The sequence below is a fragment of the Heterodontus francisci genome, chromosome 24, assembly GCF_036365525.1.
Source record: "Heterodontus francisci isolate sHetFra1 chromosome 24, sHetFra1.hap1, whole genome shotgun sequence".
Lineage (NCBI taxonomy): Eukaryota > Metazoa > Chordata > Chondrichthyes > Heterodontiformes > Heterodontidae > Heterodontus > Heterodontus francisci.
In genome coordinates this window covers 60,228,377-60,245,359 of record NC_090394.1, presented here as the reverse complement: position 1 = coordinate 60,245,359, position 16,983 = coordinate 60,228,377, and the positions used below count along the sequence as shown (strand labels likewise).

Sequence of the window (16,983 nt, the reverse complement as noted above, 5' to 3'; positions counted from 1 at the left end):
AATAATGGTGGCTGCCTTTGTTAGCCATTCACCCTCACCTAAACTATGCAGTACTATGGGAAAATCCCTTATAGGATTTCCCATGCGCACCACCTTGTATGATGCTATTTAAAATAGATGAAATAAAAAATAATGAAGCAATGCACTGGACAAAAACTCAAAACATGTCAACTACCCAGCATAACCAATCAATATACAGAGCAAAATGAGGCAGGATATATTTACAAATGCATTAGAGAAAAACACACTCAAACAACAATCTCCTTTTAAGAAGCTTACTTAATTCCTCATGCACCCACTGATATTGATAATATGTGCACTGGGACTGGACCTTTGCCGAAGATATAAATTTGCATGGGACCAATTTAAAATAAATAATTCATACTAATGAGGCTTGGGCACGGTGTCATTCTGTCATTAAGATCGTGCACCACAACATGCTTTGTGCAGCAAAGTGGGGACACAAGGTTTGGGACAGATTTTCCAAATACTGCCCTCCACCAGTGACATTGTGCACCATCGTCATAGCCTCAAAAAATCAGGCTGGAAGAAACTGACTGCCAACCAGCTCACTTTGAATCCTTATAACATAAAAGTGTCCTCATACAATTTTCCTCACAGAATCGGAATTTCTGTTTTCAAAATAGTTTAGTTAAAATTGTACTGCCCGGTAAAGTAAAATGACAGTACCAGGATATGTGTGTGAAGGAGAGATGGGTTGTGAGCTTGTATTTTTCCCCTTACTAAGTTTTCATTTAATTGTTTTTTTTTCTGTGGAAGGAAATAGAATGTCTGAGTGCCATTCAATCTTACTGAATGGTGTGAGATAGAGGAGAATGTCAGGGTGCCATTCAATACTACTGGACAGTCCAAGGTGGACTAGTCTTTTACTGGTGCCTTTTCTTCTTGAATGTCTTTTTCAGTGAAAGTATATTTCTGTGCATATTGTTACACTCTGAATTTTTCAGCAATCTGTGCTTTGAGAGTAGGACGTGTAGAGTATGGATTGGAATGGCTGGCTTTAGTTCAGTCTCCACTTCAACCCCCGTGACACAAGTAGAAACTTGTTAAAATGAGCAATGAATCTCAAAACAGATCTAGTGGCATGCATTTCAAACAGAATTATTTTACACTGACCTCTTCACTGTTTAGGAAAATATTGTATTAATTTTGCAGTTTTTGCCCTTTTGTGATCATGGAGGATTATTATAATAGGATATCAAAGAAATAAAATGCAAAATGTAACATTTTGGTGAAAATTTATTTTTTATTTAGAGATACACTGAAACGGGCCCTTCGGCCCACTGAGTCTCTGCTGACCAAGAATCACCCATTTATACTAACCCTACAGTAATCCCATATTCCCTACACTACGGGCAATTTACAATGGCCAATTTACCTATCACCTGCAAGTCTTTGGCAGTGGGAGGAAACCGGAGCACCCGGTGAAAACCCACATGGTCACATGGAGAACTTGGAAACTCCGCACAGGCAGTACCCAGAATTGAACATGGGTCCCTGGAGCTGTGAGGTTGCGGTGCTAACCACTGCGCCACTGTGCCGCCCCATAATCTAACATAATCTAACATAAGGATGCTTTAGACTAAACATCAGCTCTGTTCTTGCATCTGACAAAACAGCTCTCAGTTCACATATCCAACGGGATTAGTTTTGTGTCAAATCTGGTTGCAATGTCCAGGTTTCAGTAAGGTTAATTTCCATTTATTCTTTTCACCCATGTACTTGTTTCCTTTTAACATGTTGGAACGGTTAAAAGGCTGATATTCCTCTTTTATTGTAGAAATGCCCATTTTCAGTGTAATTAACAAATCACAAGCAAAATTGTGGCAATATATGAATTTGAAACTTTTTGGAGGGCAATCAAAAATTGATAGACAGCTATGATCCATGCACAATAATGGTCCTTCAACACTTTGCAGGTAACTATATTTGAATGTTGAAAAGTTTGTTCATCCAATTGTGGATTGCACCATTTTATGAACAACTGTCAAGACCTCAATTTAACAAATATTGGTAATTTTTGTAACAGTGATGTGTGCAGATTTTTTTTTGTGTAGAAGACAGCCCCTTAAGTATGCAAAGGAGCTGCCAAGCAACCATACATGCCATTGACTGACAGAACTCAGGTTTGGCCTGGTGAGAGGTGCAGAAGAAATTGAATGACAGAAATATTACTGCATAATAGCAACACAGGAAATACACAGGCATGAAAGAAGTATTCATTACAGTGTTCGATACTGACAAACATTAACAAAGATGTAGCAAGTAGGGTACTAAAACAGAAAATAGCAGGGTTATGCAAAATAAATTCTATATGCTATGATGGGAAGGAAAATACATTGTAGGAAGAAATTTCCAAGGGCCATGTAAGCAATGCTTCAATCTTAAATTTAAAGTAAACCATAGGGTTGGGTGGAAGCATCAAACAGGTAGTGGTGGGTGCCTGTGGTATAACATTTTGTTGAAGGAGTGATCTAATGATGGGAGTTGATTAACTATCCCTGGATAGTCATGGATAGTTTATGGATCAGGTGGCACATCTCAGTCACTGCCTTCCTGCTAATATTCCTCATGCACTATTCCTTTACCTTACACAGGTAGCTGATTGTTACAGTGTACCCGTTGCCTCGATGGTACCTGCTGTACATTATGTGTCTCATTTACCTTCTGCACTTATGGACCAAGCCCTAATGCTCCACTATGATATACCTACCACGGGCCACTACCCTTGCTCTGGGACAGAAAACTCTTCTGTACTATTCACTTCTGTCATTGCTCTGATGATACTTTAAAATGCTCCACTTTCTTAAATTCACTAAATCCTGTTCCAATCTGGAGTAAAGTAACCACTGTCTCATTTGATAATGTCTTGAAGTACTGCATCAGTTCCTCATTAGTAATGTTAAGGTCTTCAAACAAGCAAATGTTTTCTTTTCTTTTGCTAGCCAGTGCTCAGAGCAGGTCCAATTTGGGCCAATAAGCAATTGCCACTTTCTACCAACATCAGATCACTTTAGCTCACAATCTATTTTGCAGCAACGGCTGATCAAGAAGAATGCCCACTGTCAAATGACCGAAGACACAGACATGCAGTAAATCTACTGAGAATATGCATGGTCAAAGCTGCAGAGGTGCAGAAGGCTTCCAAGAAAGCAATTCAATCTATTTAATGTACTTGATATCATGGGATTGTGAGGAAGGCACTAAGCCTGCTCGTACAGCAGGTCGTGCCCTGTCCCAAGAACTCCAGGATGAACACACGAGCATACGAATTTGGAGCAAGAGTAGGCCACTCAGCCCCTCAAGCCTGCTCCACCATTCAATCAGCTCATGGTTGAACTGATTACTCCACACTCCTGCCCACCCCTGATAACCTTCCACCCCCTTGCTTATCAAGAATCTATCTACCTCTGCCTTAAAAATATTCAAGGACTCTGCTTCCACCGCCTTTTGAGGAAGAGAATTCCAAAGACACACAACCCTCTGAGAGAAATAAATTCTCCTTATCTCTGTCTTAAATGGGGAATCCCTTATTTTTAAACAGTGACCCCTAGTTCTCCCACAAGGGTGAACATTCTTTCCACATCCACCCTGTCAAGACCCCTCAGGATCTTATATGTTTCAATCATATCTCCTCTTATTCTTCTAAATTCCAGGGGATACAAGCCTAGCCTGTCCAACCTTTCCTCATCAGACAGCTCGCCCATTACAGATATTAGTCTAGTAAACCTTCTCTGAACTGCTTCCAATACATTTACATCCTTCCTTAAGTAAGGAGACCAATACTGTACACAGCACACCAAATGTGGCCTCACCAATGCCCTTAATAGCTGAAGCATAACCTACCTACTTTTGTATTCAATCCCCTTGCGACAAACGTTAACATTCTATTAGCTTTCCTAATTACGTGCTGGACCTGCATACTAACCTTTTGCAATTCATGCACTAGGACACCCAGATCCCTCTGCATCTCAGAGCTCTGAAATCTCTCACCACTTAGATAATACACTGTTTATTTTATTCTCCCTACCAAAATGGACAATTTCATATTTTCCGCATTACACTCCATTTGCCAGATCCTTGCCCACTCACTTAACCTATCTATTTCGCTTTGTAGCCTCCTTATGTCCTCTTCACAACTTACTTTCCTACCTACCTTCGTGTCATCAGCAAATTTAGCAACCATATCTTCGGTCCCTTCACCTACAGATATATCCACTGTAAAGGAATCGCACTGCTCTAACAATAATTAGTGCCCACCCAATGGAGTGGGGAGGGGTTGTACTGGTGCTGCCTGTCCACTAGCAGCGGGTGAAGCCCCCTCCCCTAAAATATGCAACAAGTGATTGATACACGCCAACTTCATTCACACACCTAACTGAGGTCTGTTCCATGCGTCCAAGCGATTCCTACAGAACTGGTTTCAATTTAGCCAGAGAGAGCCCCACATAGTAAACTAAAATAATGGGGTTCTCTTCCCATCCTCACACGCCCCAGGAAAAAAAAACAGGTCCTGGTGAAGCCGGAATGGTGAATTTATGAAAGGAATCTTATCCATCAGATGCCTCACATTCTGTAAGACAGACCCATGGCTTTGAGACTGTTAATAGGAGGATAAGACAAGATGGGATTTAGCTTCCCAGCTTTTCCAAGTGCCCGTTACCAGCCTCTGAAGCGGCACTCTCGGGCATCAGATACGTTCACCTGAAATAGGGCTCCGAACATCCTTCCCGTCCGACTCCGGCGCTGCCGTCGGAAGGAATTAAAGAATTTCCGGGGGAGAAAAAAAAATGAATAAATAAGAGATCAGGCTCATAAAGTATTGGTACAATGCCACCGATTTCAGAGCCGATTCAAAGATTGTGCGAAATATCCCGCCTGGATTCAGGGATGAATATTCCGCTGAAACTGCCGTGTCTCTCTCTCCCCCTTGGATTTTCATGATGGATGAGCTGCTTTAATTACATCTGACTGTTTAAACACACACACACAAAGCAGCCCCTACCTCCCTGCTCCTGGCGCCTGCTGTCTGCCACCCAGAGCCTCCATGTGATGGAACTATTGCTATTTAAATCTCCATGTCCCTCACCCTCCCCATCTATCCAACCGAGAAATGGTGGTGCCTGGGCTTACATGAACATCTCCTGCTCTCACTTACAGCCAGCGAGCCGGGTCCCATGTACAGCCGGACAACACCCACACTCCTGGAGACATCAGGCGGTGACAACTCCGCCAGAGGCTCCAAGCCCGTTGGTAAAAATAGCCCGAGCCATCGCCATTGGTGAGACAATTCCTGACGTCGGTAATGAATCGAGTGCTGGACAGAATGGGAATGACTTCAGATTTAAAGCAACACCGACTTTTCCCCTTCACCTACCCCCGAACCCCCCACCGTCCCCAATCCAGCTGCAGATACAAACACACACACACATCCAACATTTACAACAAACGCTAATACACACCAATGCTTGTGTTGAATTTCAAACTACATACTTTAATTAAATCGAACTGTATTTTTTTGTCAGACCTCCCCCGTCCCCAACCGCTAGCACAAAATGTGAAACTGCATCTACAAGGAATAAAATAATGGGTCTGATCAGAAGCAAAGAGATATTTAGCAGCAAAACGCCACCATTATTTTCTTCCCTCTTATTTCGACAATATTTGCAGGTGCTTCCTGTTCTAGTCGTAAGAAACACCTTTATAACCTTAAGGTCATTTTTAATGTGTCAAATTATCTTACGGTCCCAGTCCATCTCCCTGGACCGACGAATCCCATGCGGGATGCTTTTTTCTGTGAAATGAACAAGGAGGCCGAACCAGTGCCGTCTGCCGGGTCACACCTAATGTGATCGGTTTAGTACCAGATAGTCTTGTTTATTTTTTAACCTGGATTTTGCGACAAGGCGCTTTTTAATGGGTAGCTGGGCAGATAAAAGCTCCAGCATTTGTGAAAAAAAACATAAGAAGGTCCGAGAAATGTACATAAGCCTCAGTAAAAGACCTCAGAAGCCGGTTGGAGCTGAATCAGAGGTGAAGTGAACGTGTCCGGGTGCCAATAGGGTTGTTTAAAACATACACATACGTCGCATTTCAGGCGGGGCTGCTTCAAGAAAATGGGCACGTCGGCAAATAAATGTGTGTGCCCTTTGTCAAATAGTTTAGAGCAACATCGGGGTTCTGGTCACTTCAAGGAAAAGGCAAAGGCCGGTAGGATCTGGAACCTGCTCGAAGTGGGACAGAGCAACGTTCACATTGTGGCGCTAGTTGGAGAGGGAGGATCCCGAGGATCGGTTACCACACCAAACATCAGCCAGCTGCTCAGACCCACAACACACAAGAGCTTATTAATCGGCGAATTGAAAGGCACGGTCGCCATCGGGCCGCCTCCTTTCAGGGACCGCTAACACACCTTAGCGTTGGTCCCTTCTAAACAGATGCTGATGCTGATCGGACTGTTGGCTCCCAGCGACCAGCTCTGCCAACACTAACTGATCAGATGTGAAACAAATAAGGGAAGACTGCGTCAGGACTGCAGTGTTTTTTTTTTGTGCCGTGTTGGTCTCTGCTCCCCGCCCCCAGCCTCTGAGCTGCAGATCCTCACGTCCGACTGAGCAGTTTGAAGGATATTTTTACCAGTCCAGTCTCTAGAGTGAGACTAAGAATCTGAGTGCTGTGCCTGACTGAATCTGAGCACTGATACACGCACTCCCAGATTCATATATACCCCCAGACTCGCAATCATACACACTCCCAGAGTTGCAAACTCATACGCTCTCTCAGACTCATACACACTCCCAGAGTTGCAAACTCATACGCTCTCTCAGACTCATACACACTCTCAGAGTTGCAGACTCATACACACTCTCAGACTCATACACACTCTCAGAGTTGCAAACTCATACACACTCTCAGACTCATACACACTCTCAGAGTTGCAGACTCATACACACTCTCAGACTCATACACACTCTCAGAGTTGCAAACTCATACACACTCTCAGACTCATACACACTCTCAGAGTTGCAGACTCATACGCTCTCTCAGACTCATACACACTCTCAGAGTTGCAAACTCATACACACTCTCAGACTCATACACACTCTCAGAGTTGCAGACTCATACGCTCTCTCAGACTCATACACACTCCCAGAGTTGCAAACTCATACACACTCTCAGACTCATACACACTCTCAGACTCATACACACTCTCAGACTCATACACACTCCCAGAGTTGCAAACTCATACACACTCTCAGACTCATACACACTCTCAGAGTTGCAAACTCATACGCTCTCTCAGACTCATACACACTCTCAGGCTCATTCACACTCTCAGAGTTGCAGACTCATACGCTCTCTCAGACTCATACACACTCTCAGACTCATACACACTCTCAGGCTCATTCACACTCTCAGAGTTGCAGACTCATACGCTCTCTCAGACTCATACACACTCTCAGGCTCATTCACACTCTCAGAGTTGCAGACTCATACGCTCTCAGACTCATACACACTCTCAGACTCATACACACTCCCAGACTCATACACACTCCCAGAGTTGCAAACTCATACACGCTCCCAGATTAATCTTAACGCGCGCATCCAGGCAACATGTACCAGCACACTCACTTTCACAACGCTCAGATCTGCACAACACATATTCACTCACAAATGTGGATTCACACATACAGTCGCATATACTCACGCACACTTCCATAGATACACATAAACACACTGCCGCGCACACTTTCATAGATAAACGTACATATTCCATTCTGTTTGAAACACTCTCTTTTTCTGACGCATACACTTTCACCTCTCCCTCCCTGTTTCCTTCATATGTATGCCATAGCACATTCTCACGTTTACACAACCCATCTCCTCTTAACTCGCACACAAACACAAACACTCTGGCACGCTATTATGTCTCAGTAACTGCGCGAGTAACTCCTCCCTTTCTCTCTCTCTGGTTGCATTTAATTATCTCTTCCCATGCCCGCATGATAGCGCTCATATTTTCTCTTACCGTGTTAACAGTCTTCAACATCTGCTCTATTTTTGTCAATTGTCTCTCTTTCATGCACCATCATAATTTTAGTATTGACTAAACAATATTACTCAACAGAGGAAAACGTTTGCAAAACAGAAAAAATTACATGAAGTCTCGCCGAATTGTGAATCTGTATAAACGCAACTTGGAGGACAATAAAGTTTCAGTTGAAGTGAGTGGTGACATGTACAATATATGTATATTCACGGGCGTTGAGTGGATCAGTGTCCCTTCTCACTCAGAAACGCTTCAAAAAATTCTGCGTCTAGGCACAAGTCGGTGCAGTCAGTTTTAGGTCAGCCCCGATCCCCTCGCGGAGAACCACTGATACGACCCAAAAAGGATTATAGTTCGAAATACTGAAGATGAAAAGTCTGAATCACAACGTCTGGGGAGCAGCAACTGAACCAACCAAGATCCCGAGGACAGCGACTGGATCAGGACCTGGGACAGCACCAATTAATTATAGCAGGGCCCGAGAGACCTGGAGAGCAGCAACAACTGAGTGAGTCCCACCCCAGGGAGGGGACAGTCCACCCCGCCTCCACTCTGGGAAGGGGTATCTGAATAGAGCACCCCCCACCCCCCCCCCCCCCCCCACCCGCACCCCCCTCCCTATTGTTGACCAGGTCCTTGAAAAGCGCTGAATGAACTCAGTTACTCTCCTCCGTCCGCCACGTTTCACAGTAGTACCAGGATCTTGGAGACAAGTCACAGGTCTAAATAAAGCCATGCGTGATAGGGGTAGATGGTTCCTGACAACCGGTGCAGGTGGGGGGATTACCCATTCTTAAGAGAGTTGTGCATGAATGGATAGATATTCCATTTTCGGCTGAAAAGTGGAGATTAATGGATCATTGTTATGGGTGACGATTGAGTGTTTTCTGCTGGGCAGATGTGCCACAGAACCATCGATGTTCCAACCTCATAACTCTGTGTGCTATTATTTAATGTCTTGTGTTTAAATATAAATCAAATGGCTAAAACAGGCAGAAAACCAATCCCAATCTTAAGGATATTAGAATACAACAAAAAAGCAGTAAGACTGTGTAACATCTCGCCTCAGTAAAGCGATGCCCATTGTGTTTCAATTTTTATCAGATTGGTGGCAGCTTCTGATCATTCCCGCTATAAAAGAGGCGGATGGCTCTTTCCCCAGTGATCTGAGCAATGTACCACCTTCGTTCTAGCTCATCCAATTTAACCACAGAGTATCTGAAACAGATAAACCAGGAAGACTACAGAATCAACCCGGGTCTTGCGCTGAGTTACCTGGTCCCAAGGGAGGCAAAATTAGAAGCACCGCCAATTGCCTTAGCGCCCCCCGAGTTAGGGACTGGAAAATGGGGCAAGTTCTCTATTCATTGGCCACTTGCTGTAATGATGAGTGTGGATGTCAGATGAACATAGAACTGGTGCACTAACCCGCCGACGTCATCAAGTGTGACGCCTGGATAATGGCCCATTGAATGAGGTTACCAGGGGAAGTGTACTCCAGATGAGTTCCAGTAAAGGAGTAAAGAGATGAGCTAATGCCAGGCAGCTAAATTTCAATCATGCGCTGAAATAGATAGATGGAGGTCGGGCGGAGTGGGTATGTGTGTGGGAGGAGGGGAGGGCGGGGGGGGGGGTATTGTTTGCATATAGCAACAATGAAAAAACAATGAAAATATCTGGTCAGAATTCCGATAAGGAAATGGGAGTGCCAGAGTGTAGAAAAAAAAGAGTTCCTATTGAAATGTTGTAAATTCCAGTTGAACTTAAAGCTGCGAGATTTCACTGCTCCCTCTAATGTTAGGGCACTGCCCGAAATGAAGTTGAGTTGAAAAAAAAATGATGTGGTGTGTTGGTTTTAAGTTTGCTGTATTTGTTTACTTTCGCTGCCGTCAGACCATTCAGTGGGCGTGACAAGCTGACTGCAGTCGCGCAACAGTCTGTGATCCAGATCAGGTACACTCCATTAACCATCAGCTTCAATAGTAGACACATAGAAATGGGAGTAGACTATTCAGCCCCTCCAGTCTGTTCTGCCATTCCGTTAGATCATGGCTGATCTGTATCTGCATCCATTTATTCGCCTTTGCCCCGTCTCCTTTAATACCCTTACCTAACAGGAATCTATCAATCTCAGTTTTGAAATTAACCAATTACAACAAACGTCACATTATTACCAATGACCCCTATTAGGAATGCTATAGAAATACATCAAAATCAAATTAAAATGATTGGGACTTAATAAAAAAAAAGGATTCTCGGGCATATTAAAATGAATAAAATCACTCAATAAATATGTTTAAATAGGAAAAGTCTGGGCTCAAATAAAAAGAATGTGACCTGCGGGAATCGTGTGTGAACTTATTAATATAAGGAGGATTAAGGTACATTCCCAGAAAGCAAATGATTGCTTATCGCATTCTATGGGTTTCATCACAAGATAACAAAACCTTGGACGCTAACCGGATTCTGTCGGTCGGGCTCTGCCCTTAAGGCAACCTATTGGAATGGAACTGTCCTATCAGCACTAAGAGCCTCTCGCCGTTCGAGCCACAATGTGGCACCAAAATCGCTGAATGACTTGAACGCCCAATACAACCACATGATGTTCTAATACTTCGATAAACCTGGAAACAAACCAGCTCAAACCCCATTTATTCTCGTCACTTAAAGCAGTGCAAATTGAACCATTCACGGAACTGTACAGGACATAAGCACTTTCAGTAACCCGGGGCAGTCCGGCGACCAATGCTAATATAAATGGTCACCAAAAATTGCAAGACTTCTGAAACCATGAAAAATATTCACCGTACAAAGAAACTATATATTTATATCAGCCCATTAGCACAGAACACAGAAACTCGAGTCCCTAAAGATTATCAATAGAGTCCCCCCTCACACACAAACTCTCACTCAAACACACTCAAATATTTAACACATTAAGGCGATAGTTTTTAAACATTCAATAATCACACTGCATGACCCAAGACAGAGGTTTCCAGATTTCAGTTCCAGATGGATTCTCCCCATCAGCCCTGATGAATGCTGGAATTTCAAACAGCCAACACCCGTGTGACGTTAGCGTCTCAAACACCATGGACCTGTGCCCAGGTCCGTGCCTATGTCCCGCGATGGGGGAGGGAATGCACTCTTAATCTCTGTGTCAAACAATGGATAGTTGGGAGACACAAAGAACTCCCATCAGATGACAGAGATCCCACCGAATAAGAAAATATACAAAAGGAAACGGCTTACACACAACTCTACTCGATCTGTGTACAAATGCACACACACTCACTGACATACACCTTTTCTCTCATTTAAACACAGCCAAACATGGTTCATACATACATTCACATGTACAGATACTCACTCCAAAGCACATGATCATACACACATTTTCCCTTCACTCAGACACACATTTTCTCTTTCATACAAGGTTATAAACTTCGATACACATCACATACCCTCACACGCACATTCTCACTCTTCAACGCAGAATTTTCTCGCACAATTGCATACACTCATTCGTATAAGCTCTCCCTCTAACTCTCGCTCACAGAGACGGAAAGATACATTTCACTGACTGACACACACACGTTGTTTCATACACATGTACATACATTCCCTATCACATTCCTACGTGCATATACACACACATTTTCTCTCTTCCATATATACATACGGATTACATAATGGAAACAAGCCATGCAGCCCAACCAGTCCGTGTTGGTGCTATCGCGACAGGAGCAGCAGTCCTAATCCCATGTGCCCCCTCTCTGTTCCCATGTCGCTTTACCCCCTTCCCTTCATTCACTTAGCTAACCTTAAATGTTGACATGATTTCGCCGTCACTTCTTTCACACATATATACATTTCTCTCACATGCATTCTCTCCCTCACACAGGCATACACACTCACGCATATATATCCTGTCTTCCATACACATCTACCCTCTCTCGCACATACATTGTCTCACTTATACATTTTCTCTCACACATTTGCTCCAGTAAATTCTTACACAAAATATTTTTCACACATGTACAATCTCCCTTACAGCACATGAACATTCTCACATATTCTCACACATCTACATTCTCTTATTCAATTCACTCTGCGTGCATCTTCTCACACACACACACACACACACACAAGCTATGTCATTCTAGTGCTCCTCCCTGCATCTAATATCCCAACATCTCCTGCCACATTGCGCTTGCCATGGCCAGACTTCTGCGCACCCTGGCCGTGATTGTGTTTTATAATTAGACCAGAATGGAACATCTGCTCTGCAACAAAACATCATAAAGAGGGAGAGATTTTCAGTGTGATTTCAGCAGGATGGATTTCATGAGACATAACGCAACCTCTTACCGTTTAGAATTGCTCCTGCTCCATTGTTTCCTTGGTCTTGTCCCCGGAGAATGTGGCAAAGATTTATTATTTAAGATGAAAACCAGTCCCCTCGCAGTGTAACCGCCCCGAGCGCTCTGTCTCATGCACACGCCAGCGATTAGGCGTCTCCGCGGGATCCACAACACAACTCCTGGTTTCCTCTATCGAACGATTGCGAATCAAAAAGGGAGAGAAAGGGGTGTGAGATGGTGAGCAAGGAACCGAGGAAATATCCCGAAGCTTGTGCCGGCGAGCAGCAGCGTGTGCAGAGCCCTGTGCTGGCAAGCCTGAGAGTAGCAGAGAGCTCAATAATCATTCAGAGCTGGGCTGGGATCTCTCCGCTCATCTCTCAGTGTCGTCACTCATACAATTCTTCCGGTTTCACGCTGCTTGGCTTTATTTAATTCATTTTCTTTCCGCAGTTGCATTGCTTTAAACCTCAAGGCGAATTTAATCGATGACATGGAGCTTCTGGTATTTATTTGATTTCCCCACCAACTTGTTTATCTCTGTATGTTCAGCTCCGGGATCATTTTCCCTCTTTTCACGTGTAATTGTGTGACTGCTGAAATCACCAGCACCAAATACAAGTAAGGTCATAGAGTTGTACAGCACAAAAACAGGCCCTTCGGCCCATCATGTCTGTGTCGGCCAACAAGCACCTAACTATTCTAATCCCATTTTCCAGCACTTGGCCCGTAGCCTTGCATGCTACGGCGTTTCAAGTGCTCATCTAAATACATCTTAAATGTTGTGAGGGTTCCTGCCGCTACATAAAGTAAAACATAAGTGCTTTAGATTTTTGAGATGTAAATCAATGGGCATTTTGCAAGAATTGAACTGACAGACTTATTAATAAATACATGATTTCCCTGTCGTTCATTCTGCAACTGGTCTAACATTGGATGGCATTTGATGGGGGGAATGGTTATTTTTTTCACCAAGATTCAGGGCTTTTAGGCAGAACGACGATTGTGAAGCAAAAACAAACTTAAAAGAAAGGCAGGCCGAGATAGCACTAAAGCAGCACATGGATGCTTTGATAGTGAATTGCCTTTTTTCGAAGATGTAACTTTTGAGATATCCTCTTCAATGTGTTCATGATGACCCACATTGACACCTAGATGCCCAGGGGAAGCAAGATCACATAACAGGACTGTGAGGCTTTGAGGACAAGCATTCCCCAAGTAAGTAGAAATTTTGCATTTTCCGTCAGTTGCAAGGAAACGATCACCCTCTCCGTCTCTTTCAATAGAATTACCTTCTATGCTTCTGAACCAACTATTTGCCCCTCCCCATCACTAATAATAAAGACCTCCCCTTTTGTTCTTTCCTCCCTTTCCGCACCCTTCCCCCCAGACTCTGTACTTGCATGTTAAACTGTTAAATCTCTAACTTCTTCCAGTTCTGATGAAAGTTCATCAACCGGAAACATAACTCTGTATCTTTCTCCACAGATGGTGCCTGACCTGCTGAGTGTTTCCAGCATTTTCTGATTTTATTTCAGATTTCCAGCATCTGCAGTATTTTCATAAAGTCAGAGAATGGGTACAGCACAGAAGAGGGCTGTTCAGCCCATCATGTCTGTGCTGGCTCTCTGCAAGAGCAACTCACCGAGTCCCACTCCCCTGCCTTTTCCTCACAGCCCTGCATTTTTTCTCTTCAGATAATTACCTAATTCTCTTTTGAAGGCCCCAATTGAAACTGCCTCCAATACACCTTCAAGCGGTGCTTTCCAGATCCTAACCACTTGCTGCATAAAAAAGATTTTCCTCATGTCACTGATGCTTCTTTTGCCTATCATTTTAAATAGGTGCCCTCTACTTCTTAACCCTTCTGCCAATAGGAAAAGTTTTCCCTATCTGCTCTGTCCAGACCACTCGTGATTTTGAACACCTCTATCAAATCTCCTCTATATCTTTTCTTCTCTAAGGAGAACAGTCCCAGCTTCTCCAAACTTTCCATGTAACTGAAATTCCTGATCCATGGAACTATTCTTGTAAATCTTTTCTGCACCCTCTCTAATGTCTTCACATCCTTCCTAAAGTGTGGTGCCTAGATTTGGACATAATATTCCAGTTGAAGCCAAACAAGTGTTTATAAAAGTTCATCATAACTTCCTTCCTTTTGCACTCTATGCCCTATTTATAAAGCCCAGGAGCCCATACCCAGTTCCCTTTGCTCGTACATTCCCTTTACAATTGTATCCTTTATTTTATATTGCCTCTTCTTGTTCTTTCTACCAAAACGTATCACTTCACACTTCTCTGCATTAAATTTTATCTGCCACATGTCTGCCCATTCCACCAACCTGTTTATGTCCTCTTGAGGTTTATTACTATCCTCCTCACAGTTCACAAAACTTCCAAGTTTAGTGTCATCCACAAATTTTGAAATTGTGCTCTGCACACCCAAGTCTAGGTCATTAATATAGATCAAGAAAAGTAGTGGTCCCACCACCAACCCCTGGGGAACCCCACTATATATCATCCTCCAGTCCGAAAACAACCGTTCACAACTACTCTCTGTTTCCTGTTTCTCAACCAACTTTGTATCCATGCTGTCACTGTCCCCTTTATTCCATAGGCTTTAACTTTTCTGACAAGCCTCTTATGTGTCACTTTATCAAACGTCTTTTGGAAGTCCATGTACGCCACATCAACTGCATTACCCTCATCAAAAAACTCAAGCAAGTTAATTAAATATAATTTGCCCTTAAGAACTGCATGCTGGTTTTCCTTCATTAATCCACATTTGTCCAAGTGACTGTTAATTTTGTCCCAAACTATCTTTTCTAAAAATGTTCTCATCACTGAGGTCAAGCTGGTTGGCCTGTAGTTGCTGGGCTCATGCCTGCACTCATTTTTGCACAAGTGAAATTTGCAATTCTCCAGACCTCTGGCACCACACCTGTATCCAAGGAGGATTGGAAGATTATGGCCAGTGCCTCGAAATTTTCACCCTAACCTCCCTCAGTATCCTTCGATGCATCTCATCTGGTCCTGATGACCTATCAACTTTAAGTACAGCCAGCCTATCTAATACTTCCTCTTTATCAATTTTTAGCCTATCCAGTGTCTCAACTACCTGCTCTGTCACTATGATTTGGACTTCATCTTCTTCCTTAGTAAAAACAAATACAGAGTACTCTTTTAGTAGCTCAGCCATGCCCTTTGCCTTCATACGTAAATTCCCTTTTGGTCCCTAATCGGCCACATTCCTTTTATCACTGTTTTACTATTAAATGCCTATTGAAGACTTTAGGATTCCCTTTTATGTTAACTGACAGTCTCTTCTCATACTTTCTCTTCACTTCTGTTATTTCTTTTTTCACTTCCCCTCTGAACTTTCTATGTTCAGCCTGGTTCTCAAATTATTCACCTGACATCTGTAGCACGTACCCTTTTTCTGCTTCATCTTACTCTCTATCTCTTTTGTCATCCAGGGAACTCCAGCATTCATTGTCCTACATTTCCCCCTTGCGGGAATGTACAATGACTGTACCCAAACCATCTCCTCTTGAAAGGCAGCCCATTGTTCCTTTACAGTTTTGCCTGCCAATCTTTGGTTCCAATTTAGGTGGACCAGACCTGTCCTTGCCCCATTGAAAATGGCCCTCCCCCAAATAATTATTTTTACTCTAGATTGCTCATTGTCCTTTTCTATTGCCAATCTAAACCTTATGATACTATGATCACTGTTCCTAAATGCTTCTCTACTGGCACTTGATCCATTTGACTCACCTCATTCCCCAGAACCAGATCCAGTAATGCTTCTTTCCTCATTGGGCCAGAAACATAATGATCTAGAAAACTCTCCTGAATACACTTCATTTACTCTTCCTCCTTTCTGCCCTTTGCATTATTATTATCCCAGTCTACATTAGGATAATTAAAGTTCCTCATTATAGCTACTTGACAATTCTTGCACCCCTCTAATTTCCTTACAAATTTGTTCCTTTATATCTTTCCCATTGATTAGTGTCCTATAGAATACACCCAATAGTGCAAAGGTACCTCTATTGTCATAGATATAGAGAGATACAGCACTGAAACAGGCTCTTCGGCCCATTGAGTCTGTGCCAACCATCAACCACCCATTTATACTAATCCTACATTAATCCCATTTTTCCCCTCTCACATCCCCACCTTCCCTCAATTCTCCTACCACCTACCTACACTAGGGGCAATTTTTACAATGCCAATTTACCTATCAACGCGCAAGTCTTTGGCATGTGGGAGGAAACCAGAGTACCTGGAGGAAACCCACGCAATCACAGGGTGAACTTGCAAACTCCACACAGGCATTACCCAGAACCGAACCCAGGTTGCTGGAGCTGTGAGGCTAGCCACTGCACCACTCTTGTTTCTTAGCTTTAACCAAGTCCTTGACCCTTCTAGGACATCCTTTCTCTTCAGCGTTGTAATGTTCTCCTTAATCAATTCTTCTACCTCTCCTTCTTTCTTTCCTTCCCTATCCTTCCCAAGCACCTTGTATCCAGGTACCCAGTCCTGCACTTT

The 16,983-nt window shown here is 43.2% G+C and overlaps 1 protein-coding gene across 2 annotated transcripts in view; it reads right to left on the bottom strand.

Moving 5' to 3' along the window:
- fbxl16 (F-box and leucine-rich repeat protein 16) overlaps nucleotides 1-12,755 on the bottom strand; it is a 171,741-nt gene extending 158,986 nt beyond the window's left edge. For both annotated transcript variants that reach the window (XM_068056863.1, XM_068056864.1), the window contains exon 1: nucleotides 12,443-12,755. The gene's annotated coding sequence lies outside the window, so the exon portion shown is untranslated. The remainder of the gene's footprint in view (nucleotides 1-12,442) is intronic.
- Between the last annotated feature and the right edge of the window lie 4,228 nt (nucleotides 12,756-16,983).